We start from the raw sequence: 20284 nt of genomic DNA on the forward strand, positions 1-20284 counted from the left end.
AAAACATTTGATAATAAACCGATGACGGTGCCACTAGAGTCGACCATTCGGGTATCAAACGGATTCCGATTGCGATGAAATTTGGCACACGACCTACCTACACTATATTAAAGTCGCACGCCAACTTTCAACCCAATCTGAAAAAGTTTTATACACACTTTTAAAAACAATATTTTAATGATGCCGCGGGCGCGTGCGTGTGTGGTTGGTCTCGAAACGGTCAATGACAAAAACGGAAAGAACCGACAACTAACAAAGGATGCAAGTTTTGAAAAATGACGACAACGGAGTGCCGATGCTATGCAGATGACGCGAATGATGCAATGATGAATGAAACAACCAAATAAATCGCACGGAGGGAATGGAATAAAAGGGGAATCTTTTGGAGCGTCAGTTTTGGGCTGTTACAGAGATGCTTTAAGATTCGTGCTATGCAGGCCAAACATGCTTTAAGAGCGTGGGTTCCCATTCATCATATAATTTTCTAGGAATTGATATCTCTAATTCTATCTTTTCTTTTAAGGCTTTCATCATAGCTTCTACCATATGTTTAGTAAAAACCTTATTTTATTTATATGCTTTGGGTAGATTTAGCATGGATTGTTACGAAGAAATACATTCAATCAAAGAAGATCTATAATAATTAAAGTCTTTGGAATCCAAGAGAGTGACATTGGTTAAAGTTTTTACCTCTCAAACCCCACTTTTATCAAATTCTTCAACAAGATTTTCACCCTTCGAATTATGGGAACGCTTTCTAGCTAAAGTTAACTCTTCTCCAGTCTCCTTATCATCATGTTTAATATTACTAAACAAGTAATCAATAGAAGAAACTCAAATCATTTTAACATCTTCATCATTACTACAAAAGAAATCGTATTGAATCGCCTTTTCTAAAAATTCTCCTTTAGATCTTAGCATGGCAGTTCTTTTCTTACTTTCATCCATGGAGACATATAAATCTTTAATTAATTCCTTATCTTCAATCTTGGGTGGAAATTTTTGAATCTCGAGATATTCTACAACATACGTAATTCTATCAATGCTCCTAGACATATCATCAATCTTACTCAATTTTTTTTCTATCATAGTGTTGAAAACTTTTTGATCATTAATAAATTCTTTAATGTTATTCTCAAGGTCATAGGGCATCCTATTATTATTATAATAAGAATTTCCGTAGGAATTGCCATAATTATTAGAGGAACTTCCACGAAACGGCCTAGGATCAAAATTACCCCTATAAGCATTGTTATTAAAGTTCTTTCACGAGAGAAAATTCACATCTAGAGAATCATTATGTTGCCGAGTCAAAGTAGATAAATGCACATCATTAAAATCAATAGGAGAATTTTTATTGCAACCAATTTCATAAGTGCATCAACTTTTTCACTCAAAATACTGATCTCTTCAACATAATTAACCTTTTTTACTAGTAGGTGCTATTTTGGTATGCCATTATGAATAATTTGCCATGATATTATCAAGTAATTTTGTAGCTTCACCCAAAGTGATATCCATAAAAGTACCACCCGTGGCGGAGTCTAAAATATTTAAGTTGCTTGAAATTCATAATTTGATTTCTAAGGGAAATAATTTCCGTGGGAGGAAAATACTTAGTAATAAAAGCATATTTGCACTTATCCCATGAATCAATACTATTGCGTGCCAAAGATGAAAACCAATTTTTTGTATGATCCCTCACAGAGAAAGGAAATAATTTTAATTTCACGATATCATTATCCACATCTTTTTTATTTTGCATGTCACACAATTCTAAGAAAGTGTTTAGATGGGACGCGACATTATGATTAGGACTACCGAAAAATTGCTCTTTCATGAAAAGATTCAATAAAGCGGTATTAATATCATAAGACTCCGCACTAGTGGTGGGAGGAGCAATCGAACTACTAATAAAGTAACTATTACTAGTATTAGAAAAATGACACAATTTGCTATTTTCTGGAGTCACCGTGACTACTCACAGATCGATAGAAGAGGTGTCTAGAGGGGGTTGAATAGAATACTTGCATAAATTAAAATTCTAGCCTTTTCCCAATTAATGGTTATCATATTTTAGCGATTCTAACAAGTCTAGTGGACCCTACACATGCTAGTCATCAAATATGGCAGCGGAAAAGAAAGACTTTGCAAATGTAGTAAGGAGTAGAGTTTAGGAAGATCAAACGCGAAGAAGTTGACACGGTGATTTTTGGCATGGTTCCGGTAGGTGGCGCTATTGTATGTCGATGTTAGTGGAAACTTCGACCCACGGAGGGTAATGGCTGTGAGAGTCCACAAAGGGATCCACCTACAAGGGGTCCACGAAGAAGTGGCCCTGTCTATTCCACCATGGCTTCCGTCCAAAAAGGACTAGCGTCACTCACGGTAGATCTTCATGAAGTAGGCAATCTCCTTGCCCTTACAAACATCTTACTTCAACTCCACAACTCAAATTAGGAGGATCCCAAGAGACACCTAACCAATCTAGGAGGCACCACCCTCCAAAAGGTAATAGATGTGGTAGAACGATGAACTCCTTGTGCTTCTAAAGATAGTCTCCTCAACACTCAATCACTCTCTTGCAGATTTGGCAGGGCTAGGAGAGATTGTTATTGTGGAAAGCAACTTGGGGAGGCTAGAAATCAAGGTTCAAATCGTAGGAATGGAATCTCTTGATCTCAACACATGAGCATGTGGCTTTCTCTTAGAAAAATGGATTTGGCAAGTGTAAGTGAGTTCTGAGTGCTTCCTGTGCGAATGAGAGGTAGGTGGAGGGGTATATATAGGCATTCCCCAAAATCCAACCGTTACACCATAATTGACCAACTTGGTGACACCGAAGTTACAAACTCAGTTGTACCAACTTGCTCAAAAGGTAGCAACTTTTGAATCTCGGTGGAACCGATATACACAACTCGGTAGAACCAAAAAGGTTACTAACGGTCAGATGGCACAACTCGATGGCATCGATACAGAAACTCGGAAATTCCGATTTTGTGTACCGAGCAACATAAGGTTGGCCGCCCAAACTCGGTAGCACCGATGCAGAATCGGGTGCACCAAAAAGGGAGGGTTTGGCTGGGTTTCTGTTTGGGATGAAAATCGGTATGGCTGTATCTGGAAACTTGGTGGCACCAATTTTGGATATTTGGCTTGAGATAGATGTGTTCTATGGGAAAGTGGGTGAGTATTTTTGGTGGCTATCTCTAAGCACTTGAGCAACCAATTCATCATAATGCCTCACCCCCTTTTAATAGTATTGGCTTTCTATGGACTCAAAGTGATTTCTCACAAAAATAAAATGAAGCGTCTTCTTGCTTGAAGCTTGAGCTAATTCCTTCCTTGCATCATCGGGCATCTCCCCACAAACCTATAGCCAAAGCTCTCTGTGGACTATACCTGAAGTATACTAGGTAAAAGTGTTAGTACAAGAGACAATGTATGTTGTCATGAATTATCAAAACCACTAAGGGAGCATGTGTGCTTTCAATCTCCCCTTTTTGGTAATTGATGAAAACATACAATCAAAGCTTCAAATAAAGATAGGCAATATAATATGACAACTTTGAAAGATACATGACTAGTACAAGCTCCCCCTAAATGTGTGCAATCTCTTTTAAAGGATAGTTGCTTTGGACTTCATGGGCAGAGACAAGGTAAAAGGACAATACAAGTCATATAAATCTTGGATATATGCATCAAACATATGTGAAAGTAGAACTTCCATGTTCATGATTCACTCTTGCAAACAATATGTGCAAGAGATAAGAGATCATCATGAACAAGGATATGATGCACATACTTACCTTGAGGTTCTTGAGCGTCTTAGTAGTAGAAGTACACTTGGAAAAAAATATTAGATAACACAAGAGTACTCTATTGTAAGGATGCAAAGAGCTTCAAAAGCACCAAGATATTGAAGACATATTAAAAATAGATTTGATGATCACTATGTCTTCAAGAGAATTAAGAACTTTCTCCCCTAAGGATGAATAAGTAAGATTACCTCTCCTCCTGAATCATAGCATGTAGATATTGGGAGTAGTTAGGGTAAGACAAGTTCAATCAAAAGATAGTGATATAATAGCAATTGTATGTGAAACAAATTTATCTCTCCCCCCCTTAATATGTAAGGTTTGATAAATCTCAGATGAGTTAGATCTCCCCTTAGGTAGACCTTCCTTTAGGAACATATATCCCCACTATTGACATTTCTCCCTCTTTTGTGTAAGCTTACTGGTGATATTTCTCCCCTTTATATAGGTTCATTGGAAGCTTTGATATTTCTCCCCCTTTGGCATTAATTGCCAAAAAGGTGAGAGGATAAGGTTTCATTGAGAGAAAGGGATCCTTGATCCTTATTTCTTTGATAAGGGTACCTTGAATTTTTCTCCCCCTTAGATAGTAGGTAAGGGTTCATTGAATGTTCCCCCCCTTTAATATGAATAAGAGTTCCTTGAACTATCTACCCCTATGTTAGGGATCCTAGATGATTCTCCCTCTTATATTGTGGGATCATTGAGGTTCCCCCCCCCTAGAAAATAATGCTATAATGGATTTTGTTTCATAAAATTTTCAATAAGATCTTAGAAGGTAATGAAACATGGGATCATTGATAATCTTACTCCCCTTAAGGCAAAATCCCAGAAAATATCAGAAATCAAGGCAGTTATAATATCGGAGTCACCGAGGCAATGTGATTTAGAAGAACCAAGAATGAACACACGCCTCTGGGAGAAATCGGTTGGACCGAGTTCCTAGATCAGTGAAACCAATTTGCAATGAAAATTAACTCCTTAACTAAAAATAGACAGAAAGTAATCTAACTAGATCAGTTAGAACAATCTTTAGATTATTATAAGATTCCAATTGTGAAATAAATTGTGTGTTTTATATTTTTTTTATTTTTGAAATATACATACATATAGATGAGAGTTGTATGGTTCCAAGAAAGTATGCAATGAAAATTGTGAATCATACAGAAAACTCAATCTAAATGTGGGTCTGTTACTAGGTCACCAATATTAGAGTATTTGACTTGAGGAGTCAAGCAAGAATTCTTGATCATAGGTCACACTCATCGTTAAGCGCAAAAATGGGGTTACCATTTTTTGATTATGCTTTTAATGTCTTCATATCACTTGATTTGATTTACCTCATGACCTGGTGCAAAGCATTATCAAGGATATGAGTACATACCTTCGAATGATGTTGATGACGCGACATGTAGGTGAACTTGTTGTGGATGCTCAAAGTTGATGAAGAACATAATATATCCAAATGACATGAGTGAATTTCCGTTAGAGCATACTTATCCGTATATGGTTTTGACAATTGATGACAATCCCTATGGACTAATGGTTGCCTTAAGTTATATTCGAAGGATTTGTCCATAGGCACTTCTTGAAGTCCATCTGTTGGTTTCAAGGAGTTTATATGATGACCAAGGTGGTATTCAAGGTATTATCCAAAGATTGGTCATAAATACACAAGGTTGATCAAGACTAAGCAAAGAGTAAATCAAGATGATCAACACACAAAGCGTACAAGATGTACCGAGAGGGATCAAGTGATCCCATGGTATGGAAGCATTGTCCATAACGCTTTTGTGTACTAACCCATGGTGTTTGTGAGAGTTCTATGTGGGGTTAGGTGTGTTTCCATGGGTTTGCGTCAAGAGGAAGATCTCATTCAACCTATGAAGGATGACATCAAGTGGTGATCGCCATCAAGATTGCGGTGTGCAAGTTCAAGTGGAGCATCATGAAGATATCATGCTTGAAGTTTGTCGTCCATTGTGGTGGCAATGGACTTGTGAAGATGTGCTGAAGAGTGGCTCACCCATAGTGAGTATGCCATCGTCATCGTCATCGTATCAATAAAGGTGGTCCATCTTGAGGAAGCCAAGATCATCGTCTTCTAGCTCAAGAGGACTAGGTGCAAGGTACAGGTTTTCCCTTGATAGGTTTTTCTATTTTAGGATAGATTGCCGTTCTGTCAGAGGGGGGGGGAGGGCTCTCAAGTGAGTAGGTTGATAGTATTGTTCGTTGAGAGCTCAAACCATTTGCATCCTTGCATCATCTTTCTTGGTTCTTGTTTGGTGATTCTCTTTGTGAGTTGTAGAGCTTATGGTCATCTTCATGACAAGCTCGAGTTCATAAAAAACGGAGTCCATATGCATCCTCTATGATGTCTTTGATGTTGGAAGTTTTTCCCGGTTCGTCATTCATAGAGGTTTCACATCTCTATATCTTTGGCATTTTCATAATTGCATGTTCTTAAGATTTTATGAATCCAAAAACTTGAGTTTGCTCGATTCGGAGCTCGTATGCGAAAGTTATGGCAGTTTCAGTTCTAGAGCTGTTTTTGTCTAAACAGGCGGTAGTACCGCTTGGGTGGTACTTCCGCTGTGTACTACCGCTATCACTAGCTTCTACTATGAGCGCCTACGGTAGTATGAGCGAACGTAGTTTTTTACTACCGCCCTGTGGCGGCAGTACCGCAAAACGTGGCCGGTACTACCATGCCGGATATTTGCACAGCCGTAGCCTCAGCGGAGGTAGACACGATGTAATTTTTTACTTCCGTGTACCTCCTGTGGCAGTTGGATACTACCCCGCGGTAGTACCGGAAGGGCGTGGAGTAGTACCCCTCCGGCGGTTCTACCGCTCGTTGCCCCGTGTAGTAGTTCCTCCCTCTGCCACTACCATGCATGCGGTAGTATCGCACTGGGAAGTGGTAGCACCGCTATGCTTGAGCTAAATGTGGGGGTAACGGGTGGATTCTTTACCCCACTATATAAAGGGGTCTTCTTCCCATTGGATAACTATCCATTGAGCTCGTGTTCTCCCCCATTGTTGACCTTATTCGAGCTTGCTAACTCTTAATCCCTCCAATGATTCTTGCTCCTTTTTGAGGGACAGGACAGAGGAGATCTAGATCCACATTTCCACCAATCACTTTCTCCTCTAAGTGAGGGGAACCCCTTGGATCTAGTTCTTCGAGTTCTTGGTGTTCTTATTTTTTCTTCCTCTCAGTTTCCATCATAGCATTAGTTTTTGTGGTGGGATTTTGGGAATGAAGGACTTGGGCACTCCGTGTGCCCTTGCCATTGCATTTGGTGCATAGGTTTGAGTTCTCCATGGTGATAAGTGCAAGTGAAGTTTGAGAACCTTATTACCCTTTGGTACTTGGTACCCTAGAGATTGTTCTTCATGGATGCTTTGGCGTCCTAGAAGCTTGGTGGTGCCTCGAAGCTCAATCATTGTGGTGTAAACCTCCGGGCAAGTGTTGGGGTCTCCAATTAAGTTGTGGAGATTGCTTCGAGCATTTGTGGTAAGCTCGAAGCCATATGCCATTGTGGTGAAGCTTCATGGTGTTGTTGGGAGCCTCCAATAAAGTTGTGGAGTTTTCCCCAACCTTGTTTGTACGGGTTCCGTGACCGCCCTCAAGGGTCCCTTAGTGGAATCACGACATCTTGCATTGTGCGAGGGCGTGAGGAGATTACGATGGCCTTAGTGGCATCTTGGGGAGCATTATGCCTCCACACCGCTCCAAATGGAGATTAGCATCCACAAGGGTGTGAACTTCGAGATACATCCTCGTCTCCGCATGCCTTGGTTATCTCTCACCCGAGCTCTTTCCTTATGTACTTTACTTTGTGATAGCCATATTGTTTCTTGTTGTATATATTGCTATCACTTAGTTGTTTATCTTGCTTAGCATAAGTTGTTGGTGCACATAGGTGAGCCTAGTTGTTTTAGGTTTTGTGCTTGACAAATTAAATGTTACTTTCATTCTGCATTTTTTCAAGCCTAAACCATAATTATTTTAAGGCGCCTATTCACCTCCTGTAGGTGACATCCACGTCCTTTCAATTTCAATATCATAGAATTGTCAAGGATATGATTTGGTTGTATTCTTCCTTCATCTCTGAAGAAGGGGCTGTTGATACTTGGCTATGTCAAGATTGCTTTTGATGTGAGTTGACGACAATCTTGTGGAGTGTATTTTTGCCAAGTACCTACAAAATTTTAGATACAATGCAAGGGAGCATATTTTTCCAAGATATAAGATAGTACCATATCAATGGCATAAAGAAATAGACAACGAGGCTCATGCCCTTGCATGCATCTGAGTGAGTCTATATCAAGTTTGAAACATCTATGATGTTCAACTCACTCCTCAAATGATAGAATACTTTGTCATCAAGTGGTTTGGTAAAGATATCAGCTAATTGTTTGTCGGTATGAACATGCTTAAGATCTATATCTCCTTTACCAACATGACCAGGAATGAAATGATGTCGCACTTGAATAATTTTTGTTCGAGAATTTTGCACGTGATTATAGGCAATTCTAATGGCACTTTCATTATCACACAATAATGTAACATTTCTGACATGAATTCCATAATCCTTCAGAGTTTGAGTCATCCATAGTAATCGCACATAGCATGATCCGGCAACTATATATTCAGCTTTGGTAGTAGATAAATATACCGAGTTTTGTTTCTTGGATGACTAAAGCACAAGAGATCTCCCAAGAAATTGACATGTATCTGAGGTGGATTTTATATCAACCTTGTCTCTGGCATAGTCCGAGTCGGAATAGCCAACAAGATAAAAAGAAGATCCCTTGGGATAACATATGCCAAAGTTTGGTGTATGTATCAGGTATCTCACAATTATTTTAACACTCGATAGATGACAGTATTTAGGTGCCTCTTGGTATCGGGCACACATGCAAACACTCAACATGATGTCAGGACGGGAGGCACATAGATATAGCAATGAACCAATCATTGATCGATAAACTCTTTGATCAACCGGTTTGTCCTCCTTAGTGAGGTCAATATGTCCACCAGTAGGCATGGGGGTTCTTATACCTTTGCACTCTTCCATATTGAACTTCCTGATTAAGTCCTTGGTGTATTTGGTTTGAGAGATAAACATACCTTCTCTTTATTGTTTGATTTGCAATCCAAGGAAGAATTTCAGCTCGCACATCATTGACATCTCCTATTTCTCTGACATCAACTTTCCAAATTTCTCACTAATATGTGGGTTAGTAGAACCAAAGATAATATCATCCACTTATCTTTGGCACACAAATAGTTCTCCATTGACATTTTTAGTGAATAAGGTTGCGTCAATTTTACCAATTTCAAAACCCTTTTGAACGAGAAACTTTGTTAGGCATTTGTACCAAGCTTTAGGGGCTTGTTTAAGACCATATAAAGCTTTACGAAATTTGTAAACATGATTAGATTTCTTAGGGTTCACAAATCTGGGAGGTTTTTTGACATAAACCTCCTCCTCTATTTCACCATTTAGAAAATCACTTTTAATATCCATTTGGAAAAGAGTAATATCATGGTGATTGGCATAAGCGAGAAGAATGCTAATAACTTCAAGTCTAGCAATGGGGGCATAAGTCTCACTATAGTCCATACCTTCGACTTGCGTGTATACTTGGGCTACGAGACACGCCTTGTTGCGTACAACTTGTCCATCTTCATCTTGCTTGTTCCGAAACACCCATCTTGTATCGATGATGTTTTTCTCGCCTTCGGGCTTTTCAAGAAGTGTCCACACTTGATTCCTCTTGAAGCTGTGTAGATCCTCGTGCATGGCATTCACCCAATCCAGCTCTTGAAGGGCCACTTCTAACTTCAAAGGCTCAATGCTAGAGATGAAAGAATAGTGCTCGAAAAAGTTAGCTAAACGAGATTTAGAGCGAGTGATGCTCTCGGTTTGTATGTCACCAAAGATTTGATTCAACACATGATCTTTGCCCACTCTTGCTTGAACTCGTGACAACTTCTTGTTGGATGGTGGAGCTTATTCATCATCATCATCTTGCATATTGTCGTTGACGGTGTCGACTCCTTGAGGTGGTGGTGAGCAAGGTTGAGGTGGATCATCATGATGTACTTCTTCATCTTCTTCATCATGTTGTTTACCGCTTGTGGATGCCTCCATGTCATTTTGTGATTCGCCTTGATGCGAAGTAGGAGCTTCCACTTGAATTGATGAAGTAATTTCCTTCACCTCCATGGGACGAATCTTGCTGACGGGTAGATCTTAGATGGCTTCCGAAGGTTCCTTATATCCTACATCATTTGGCAAATGTTTGACTTGCGAACCGTTAGATTCATCAAACTTCACATCTACCATTGCTTCAACTTTTCAAGTGAAGCTATTGTAGACACGGTAAGTGTGAGAGTTCGATTCGTAACCGAGTAGGAAACCTTCATGAGATTTAGGAGCAAATTTAGCACGACGATGCTTATCAAGAATGTAGGAATTTGAGTCGAATACTCGAAAGTATCCAACTTGGGGTTTGTTATCGGTGAGTAGCTCGTATGCCGTTTTACCGAGAAGCTTGTGTAAGTAGAGTCAGTTTATGGCATGGCAAGCTGTTTCCATGGCTTCTGCCCAAAAGTGTCTTGGCGTCTTGTATCCGTCAAGCATCATTCTGGCCATCTCAATGAGAGTTCGGTTCTTCCTATCAACAAATCCATTTTTTTGAGGTGTGTACATCACCGAGAACTCATGTGAGATACCTTCTTCATCAAGAAAAGTATCCAGATTAGTGTTCTTGAACTCCGTTTTGTTGTCGCTTCCAACTTTCTTGATCTTCACTTCAAACTGATTTTGAGCTTTCCGAGCAAAGTTCTTGAAGATCATCTGTACCTGCGACTTATCATCAAGAAAGAATACCCACGAAAATCTAGAAAAATCATCAACAATGACTAAACCATAAGAATTTCCACCGAGGCTCTTGTAAGCATTGGGACCAAAGAGATCCATGTGAAGCAACTCGAGTGGCCTTCTTGTAGTCATGATGTTCTTCACGAGATGACTTCAACCAACTTGCTTTCCTGATTGACAAGCACTACAAAGTCTATCTTCTTCAAAGATAACACCTCTAATACCAAGAATATGATCACCTTTGATAAGCTTGTCAAGGTTACGCATACCTACATGTCCTAACCTTCTATGCCATAACCAACCTTTATAAGATTTTGCAATAATACATATACGGGGTTTGGATTTTTTAGTGAAACTGACAATGTACAGATCACCTCTACGGAAACCAATAAAGACCATGTTATGATTGTCGCTACGAAACTCTTTGCAATCAACTTACGTAAATAGCACATTGAAGCCAAAGTCTACTAGTCTACATACGGAAAACAGATTGGAGCCAAGGGATTCAACAAGCATGACATTTTGAATGGAACTATCATGAGATATGGCACCTTACCAAGACCAAGTATCTTACCTTTGGAGTTGTCTCCAAAAGTCACATACCTTCGAGGTCCACGGTTTGGTGTGATCTCATGGAACATGTCTTTATCTCTGGTCATGTGATTGGTGCATCCACTATTGAGAACCCACTCCTTTCCACCAGCCATGTAGTCTCTAAGGTTCCTCATGGTCTTCTTATACTTGGCATCAAACTCTTCATCTTTATCGTAGTAGACATGCTCCACATTGTCGTCATCTGACGAAATGTCTTCGTCATAAGAAACAAGAAGTTCATCAGAATTTTGACTATGACAATGTTCATATTTATGCATGCGAATGGATTCAACAATGACATTGTTAATGGTAATGACATATCCTTTAGCACGCATGAGGTCACGAAGCTCAAATAGGCATTTATCAAAATTAGGATCGGTTAGCTTCATTTTGTGAAAGGCAATGCATTCACGGAAAATGATCTCAAGATTTTTCTATGAATAGTGGGGATATCTTTTTTCTAAGTCTTTCCAAAATGTGTGAGCACACTCAAAATTCTACAATTGATTAGGCACATTACTTGGTAGTCCTCTAATGATCAAATTTAGAGTTTTGAGATTACCAAGGATGTCAAGTTATTCGTCATGAGAAGGACGCAAAGGATCAATGGGAGGCTCATAGGGATATTTAACATACTTGCGCAAATATATTTTTTCAAATATATCAAGCATTTCATATTTCCATTGTCTAAGATATTCCCCATCAAGAATAGGTACTCTACAACTAATATTCCCCAAACTAGGCACATCCATCTTCCTCCAACTGTGTTTAAACCAAGGTTTTGGAGACCTCGCTCTCATACCAATTGAGAGATCCATAGAAGAGGTGTCTAGAGGGGGAGTGAATAGACTACTTGCATAAATTAAAATCCTAACCTTTTCCCAATCAAAGGGTTGGCAGATTTTAGCGATTCTAACAAGTCTAGTGCACCCTACACATTATAGTCAACAAATATGGCAGCGGAAAATAAATAATTTGCACATGTAGTAAGGAGTAGAGTTTAGGAATATCAAACACGAAGAAGTTGACACGACGATTTTTGGCATGGTTCTGATAGGTAGCGCTATCGTACGTGCATGTTTGTGGAGACTTCAACCCACGGAGGGTAACGGCTGCGAGAATCCATGGAGGGATCCATCCACAAGGGGTCCACGAAGAAGCGGCCTTGCCTATTCCACCACGGCTTCCGTCCACAAAGGACTAGCCTCACTCACGGTAGATCTTCACGAAGTGGGAGATCTCCTTGCCCTTAAAAATATCTTAGTTCAACTCCACAACATAAAGTAGGATGCTCCCAAGCGACACCTAACCAATCTAGGAGGCACCACCCTCCAAAAGGTAAAAGATGTGGTAGAACGATGAACTCCTTGCTCTTGTGCTTCTAAAGATAGTCTCCTCAGCACTCAATCACTCTCTCTTAGATTTGGCAGGGGTAGGAGAGATTGATCTTGTGGAAAGCAACTTGGGGAGGTTAGAAATCAAGGTTTAAATGGTAGGAATGGAATCTCTTGATCTCGACACATGAGTAGGTGGCTCTCTCTCAGAAAAATGGATCTGGCAAGTGTAAGTGTGTTCTGTGTGCTTCCTGTGCGAATGAGAGGTAGGTGGAGGGGTATATATAGACATCTCCCAAAATCCAACCGTTACACCATAATTGACCAACTTAGTGACACCAAAGTTACAAACTTGGTGGTACAGACTTGCTTAAAAGGTAGCAACTTTTGAATCTCGGTGGAACCGATATACACAACCCGGTAGAATGAAAAAGGTGACTAACGGTCAGATGGCACAACTCGATGGCACCAATACAAAAACTCGGAAATTCCAATTTTGTGTACTGAGTAACAGAAGGTTGGCCACCCAGACTCGATAGCACCGATGCAGAATCGGGTGCACCAAAAAGGTAGGGTTTGGTTGGGTTTCTGTCTGGGATGAAAATCGGTAGGGTCATATGTGGAAACTTGGTGGCACCGGTTTTGGATATTTGGCTTGAGATAGATGTGTTCTATGGGAAAGTGGTTGAGTATTTTTGGTGGCTATCTCTAAGCACTTGAGCAACCAATTCATCATAATGCCTCATCTTCTTTTAATAGTATTGTATTTCCCATGGACTCAAAGTGATTTCTCACAAATATAAAATGAAGAGTCTTCTTGCTTGAAGCTTGAGCCAATCCTATTCCTTTCTTGCATCAAGGGGCATCTCCCCACAAACCTATACCAAAGCTGTTTGTGGACTATACCTGAAGTATGCTACTCCCTCCGTTCCTAAATATAAGTCTTTTAAGAGATTTCACTATAAAACTACATACGGAGCAAAATGAGTGAATCTACACTCTAAAATATGTCTATATACATCCGTATGTAGTCTTTTAGTGAAACATCTAAAAATACTTATATTTAGGAACGGAGGGAGTAGGTAAAAGTGTTGGTCCAAGAGACAATGTATGTTTTCATGAATTATCAAAACCACCAAGGGAGCATATGTGTTTTCAACTATGCAAACAAGATCATAAGCAAACAAAAGATCAAACCAGAAAAAGGAAAATGGAAAATATTTTAGTATTTTTGTAAATACTTTTTAGAAGTGGGGGACATGAAAACGATAGGGAAATGGAAAATAAAGTAATTGGACGGAGATGCGAATTTATGCGTAAGTACTTAATAGATGTTGATGATGTCTTCCTGGCAATGGCGCCAGAAATTCTTCCTACTACTTGTGAGCTGCGTTGGGATTTCTCTGAAGAGGAGGGGATGATGCAGTACAGTAGAGATAACTATTTCCCTCATTTATGAAACAAAGGTTATCAATCCAGTAGAAGAAGCATGCAACAATATGTAAACATCACGTGCACACAAACAACAAATACTTGCAACCCAGCGCGTAGAGGGGTTGTCAATCCCTCAATGGTATATAGATAGATTAAGTTGTATAGGATTTGATAAATAGATCTAACTGAAAAAATAAAATAAAAATAAAATTGTATCAAGGTGTTTTTGGTTTTAATACATGACAAAAAATAGACCTGCGGGCCATAGTTTTCACTAGAGGATTCTTACGAGAAAATAACATAGTGTGGGTAAACAAATTACTGTTAGGCAATCGATAGAAAAGCGAGTAATCATGACGATATCCAAGGCAATGATCATGTAGATAGTCATCACATATAAGATTAGTAGACCCACTCCTGCGTGCATCACTACTATTACTCCACACGTCGACCTCTATCCAGCATGCATCTAGTGTATTAAGTTCATGGAAAAAGGAGTAATCCATGAAGAACGATTACATGATGTAGACAAGATAAACTCAAATATGAATAAACCCCACATGTTTACCCTTAATAGCAACGATACATGTGTGCCATGTCTATTTCTGTCGCTGAGATTGGGCACCGCAAGATCGAACCCATCACAAATCACCTCTTCCCATGGCGAGATAAATCAAACTAGTTTGCCAAACCAAACCAATAAATCGGCGTAGCAATATGACGCTAGAACAATAATATTCGTGGATAGGTCAAATCATAAACTCACAATTCATCAGATCGCAACAAACACACCATAAAAAGAGTTACATGAAATAGATCTCCAAGAACATCGAGGAGAGCATTGTATTGAAGATCCAAAAGAGAGAAGAAGCCATCTAGCTACTAACTACGGACCTGTAGGTCTGTGGTAAACTACTCATGCATCATTTGAGGGGCAACAAGGATGATAAAGAACCCCTTCGTGATTGTTTCCCCTGGCAGAGTGACGGAAAAAGGCCTCTAAATTAGATCTCGTGGTTTTGGAACTTGTGGCGGTGGAAAAAGTATTATGTCGACTCCTCTAGGGTTTCTAGGATTTTCGCGTACTTATAGAGTCGGAGGTAGGTCAAGGCAGTTCCCGTGGGTTCCACTACCCACCAGGGCATGCTAGAGGCCCCTGGAGCGTGATGACCAACAAGTGTAGGGGATCTATCGTAGTCCTTTCGACAAGTAAGAGTGTCGAACCCAACGAGGAGCAGAAGGAAATGACAAGCGGTTTTGAGTAAGGTATTCTCTGCAAGCTCTGAAATTATCGGTAACAGATAGTTTTGTGATAAGGTAATTTGTAACGGGTAGCAAGTAACAAATGTAACAAAGGTGGAGTGCAACACCCCAAAATTTTGGGCATTGATTTTATTAATTTAAAATTGGCCTTGGTGATTTAAAAAAATTATCTTTGATTTTCTGCTGTTCTCACACCCCTTCCTTGTTTTATTTTATAAAAGGATTTCTTTCTTAAGTAGGAGTTTGTCAGAGATATTATTGATTTGAGTGATGCCTCAAATATTCTTCTTATTATTTCCAAATCAAATGAGGCATTTTAATAATATTTCTTTAAGGTTCATTTATTCAAAAATTTACCTCTAAATACTTTATAGGCCTAATTTGAACTACAACCATCTGATAACTTCTTTTAAAAGTTTCACAAAAACTTGATAATAACCTCATATATTTTTCGATCACTTTTATGCAATAATTCAGCTTAGTGTTTTGGAAAAATTATACTCATTATCTTCTTTTCTATTCTGGTCCAAGTTGGTGTTTTGTACTACAACCCCTAGGTTTAAGTCTTCAAAAATTCTACAAAAATTGTAGTGGTCAAGGGGTTCATATAGATGAGTTTTATGCAAAAACATATATTGGTGTTTTGAAAATTTTGAGCACTACTTCTTATTTTCTATTCTGGACCAGATTTGCAATTTGCACTTCAACCCTGTTATTTTCTTTTCCAATGCCTTCGAAATTTTTTGTGCTTATAGTAGACCCTGCAAAACCCTTAAGTACTAGATTTCAGCCCCATCTAATTTTTTTAAGACCCTGTTGTATCATCATTTAGTTTCTGTCCAGAAATGGACTTTTGCTAGTATTGCATTAGGAAGTTTTTGTGTTGCAAATCTAGCTACGCCATCATTAGTTGCATCCAAGGAGACCCCTATCTGGAAGTTTTGGTGGCTAGAAAACATATCTAGATGCCCTTGGCATTTTGTCAAACACCTGGTGTCCCTGACCAGATTTGACAAGCCTTTTTGTTTGTATGGTGAAGTTAACTCAGGACCAAACTAGCATGCCCTATAACCCTGTCCCACCCCTAGATATGGATCTGGAGACTTTGGGTTCCAACCCATGCCCCTAACATGCTCTGGTATTGTGTCGAGCACATGGCAGATATGCCAAGAGCGTGCTCCAGAGTTTTGCACCTAGCGCAACCGAGCCTCCTGATACGTCTCAAAAGTATCTATAATTTTGATAGTTTCATGCTGTTATCTTGTCAACTTTGGATGTTTTATATACCTTTTGTATCTTTTTTGAGACTAACTTATTAATTCAGTGCCAAGTGCCAGTTCCTGTTTTTTCTGTGTTTTTGACACTTTTCAGATCTGATTTTGGAACGGAGTCCAAACGTAATAAAATCCCCGAAATGAATTTTTCCAGAACAGAAGAAGATCAGGGGACTTGAGGGCCAAGGCAGGAGGCCCACAGGGAGCCCACAAGCTCTGTTATCGCGGCAAGGGGGGGGGCCACGGCCACCAGGCTTGTGGCCTCCTTGGAGCTCCCGTGCCCTAGCTCTTCGGCCTATATATTCCCTAAAATCCCAGAAAAAATATGGGCGTCCACGAAACCACTTTTCCGCCGCCGCAAGCTTACGTTTCCGCGAGATCTCATCTGGAGACCCTTCCCGGTGCCCTGCCGGAGGGGACTTTGGATCTAGAGGGCTTCTACATCAACATCATCGCCTCTCCAATGACTCATGAGTAGTCTACTTCAGACCTACGGGTCCGTAGTTAGTAGCTAGATGGCTTCTTCTCTCTCTTGGATCTTCAATACAAAGTTATCCATGATCTTCATGGAGATCTATCCGATGTAATCCTCTTTGGCGGTGTGTTTGTCGAGATCCAATGAATTGTGGATTTGTGATCAGATTATCTATGAATTATATTTGAGTCTTTGCTGATTTCTTATATGCATGATTTGATATCCTTGTAAGTCTCTCCGAGTCTTGGGTTTTGTTTGGCCAACTAGATCTATGATTCTTGCAATGGGAGAAGTGCTTGGTTTAGGGTTCATACCATGCGGCGACCTTTCCCAGTCACAGAAAGGGCAGCAAGGCACACATCGTGTTGTTGCCATCAAGGGTAACAAGATGGGCTTTCATCATAGATTTGAGATTGTCCATCAACATCATGTCATCTTGCTTAAGGCGTTACTCTATTCTTATGAACTCAATACACTAGATGCATGCTGGATAGCGGTCGACGTGTGGAGTAATAGTAGTAGATGCAGAAAGTATCGGTCTACTTGTTTTGGACGTGATGCCTATATGATGATCATTGCCATAGATAACGTCATGACTTTGCGCGGTTCTATCAGTTGCTCGACAGTAATTCGTTCACCCACCGTCTACTAGCTTTCATGAGAGAAGCCAATAGTGAACACTACGGCCCCCGGGTCTATTCACAACTATCATCTCCGCTTTTACTTTTACTTTGCTTTGTTTACTTTTTGCTTTCAGTTCTCACTTTGCAAACAATCTATAAGGGATTGACAACCCCTTCATAGCGTTGGGTGCAAGCTCTTTGTGTTTGTGCAGGTACTTGTGACTTGACGCGATCCTCCTACTGGATTGATACCTTTGTTCTCAAACTGAGAGAAATACTTACCGCCGCTGTGCTACATCACCCTTTCCTCTTCAAGGGAAGACCAACGCAAGGCTCCAAGGCCTCGGGGGAATCCTTTGCATATTTGCCAAGGAAATCCCTATAGGCGTAGCGAGCAGCAGAAGGATTTCTTGGCGTTGCCTGGGAAGGTCTTTTGTTGTAGTAGGAGAAGGATTTCTGGCGCCGTTGCCGGGGAGAGATCAAGTCAAGATCTATCCAAGTAAGTGTCACAAACTCATCTCTTGCATTTACCTTTTTTGCCAGTTGCCTCTCGTTTTCCTCTCCCCCACTTCACATTTGTCGTTTTCATTTGCCTTTCTCCTTTGCCGTTTCCATTTTCCTTTTGCCGTTCTCTTTTGCCCGTTTCTCTCGCTTACTTCCTGCTCGTTTGTGTGTGGGATAGTCCATCAATGGCTAGACCCACCACTCCAAACGATACCCCTGAGAACTAAGTTCTCAATTTCAAGCAGAATGAGGAAGAAAATTTAAAGGACGCTTGGTACAGGATTTGCAATGCTCAAAGTAGATCTACTCGTAAGCAATCCACTACCATTCTTCTTCACAGTTTTTATGTTGGAATCTCTCCTTGGAATAGGTATATTCTTGATACCATCGTAGGTGAGAATTTTTTGGGGAGCCATACTGTTGACTCCTATGGAGCTATCATGAATTTGGTAGGCGCACCCCCGCTCATGGTTAATGGAACCACCATGACCTTGGAACACGTGATGCAAAGGCTTGACGCCATTGAAAACAAAATTGCCACAATTGAACTTATTGAGGGTTTGGATAGAAAGATCCACAATCAAATTACTCAGTACGGATCCAAATTGGGAATGGTTTTGAAAAATTTAAGGGAGAAGGAACCTATAGTTAATGATTCCTCTAGAATTGGCAAACTAGAAGATGTCATAACCAACTTGGGTTCCGCTTTTGCCGCTGTGCAAAATACTCCAAATCTCACTCTAAAAAGACCGTCAAGTCCGTTTTTGTTCCTAAAGCTAGTGGTGAGTCATCCAATAAAGATGAAGATCTTAAGATGATAAATGATCACACTACTTATGGTTTGAGCACCAAAGATGACTATACGTGATTCCATCACCTTATGCCTAGCTAAGGGCGTTAAACAATAGCGCTTGTTGGGAGGCAACCCAACGAATCTATCCTTTTTCTTTCTGTTTTGTGTTTTCCACACTTTCATAATTCTGTTATGATTGTGTTTTTTGTGTTTCTTTTGCGTTTGTGCCAAGTAAAACCATTATGATTAGTCTTGGGGATGATCGTTTGGTCATGCTGGAAAAGACAGAAACTTTCTGCTCGCGAAAAGAATTTTCATTTTTCCTGTGAGAGCTTTTGAGTTGATTCTGTTTGCTGCTGATTGCTACGCAAATTCTTCAGACTGTCGTAAGTTTTCAGAATTTTTGAAGTATCAGAAGTCTACGAAGTATACAGATTGCTACAGACTGGTCTGCTGTTAACAAATTCTGTTTTTGTTGAGTTGGTTGCTTATCTTGATGAAACTATGGATAGTATCGGGGGGTATTAACCATGGAAGATTGAAAATAAAGTAACCCAACATCAACATAAGTAGAATTTAAGTTTGCTATAGTACCTAAGGAAGTGGTGGTTTGCTTTGTTATACTAATGTTATCACGAGTTTCCGTTTAAGTTTCGTGTTGTGAAGTTTTCAAGTTTTGGGTGAAGTTCTTATGGACAAAGAGATGGAGAGTGGCAAGAGCTCAAGCTTGGGGATGCCCAAGGCACCCCAAGTTTATTCAAGGATGCCGTAAAAGCCCAAGCTTGGGGATGCCCCGGGAAGGCATCCCCTCTTTCGTCTTCAATCCATCGGTAACGTTACTTGGGGCTATATTTTTATTCACCACATGTTATGTGTTTTGCTTGGAGCGTCTTGTATCGTAGGAGTCTTTTATTTTTGTTGTGTCATAATCTTACTTGCTGCACACCTAGAGAGAGAGACATGCACTCATCGTGATTTTGTCGAGCTTCACTTATATCCTTTGATTAGACAATCCAGCTCACATGTGTTTCACTTATATCTTTTGAGCTAGCTGATTTTGCTCTATGTGTTTCACTTCTATCTTTTAGAGCACGGAAGCGCGTGGCGTGGTAATTGATCTATGCTATGAAAGTAGTCTCAAAAGGGGTAGTTATCCAAAGGGATATGAAAACTTCTACCATCATGTGCATTGAATAGTTAGAGAAGTTTGATTCATCTCAATTAGTTTTGAGTTGTGGTTGTGGTAATATTGAAGTTATACTAGTAAAGTGTT

The sequence above is a fragment of the Hordeum vulgare genome, chromosome 3H, assembly GCF_904849725.1.
Source record: "Hordeum vulgare subsp. vulgare chromosome 3H, MorexV3_pseudomolecules_assembly, whole genome shotgun sequence".
Classification (NCBI taxonomy): Eukaryota; Viridiplantae; Streptophyta; class Magnoliopsida; order Poales; family Poaceae; genus Hordeum; species Hordeum vulgare.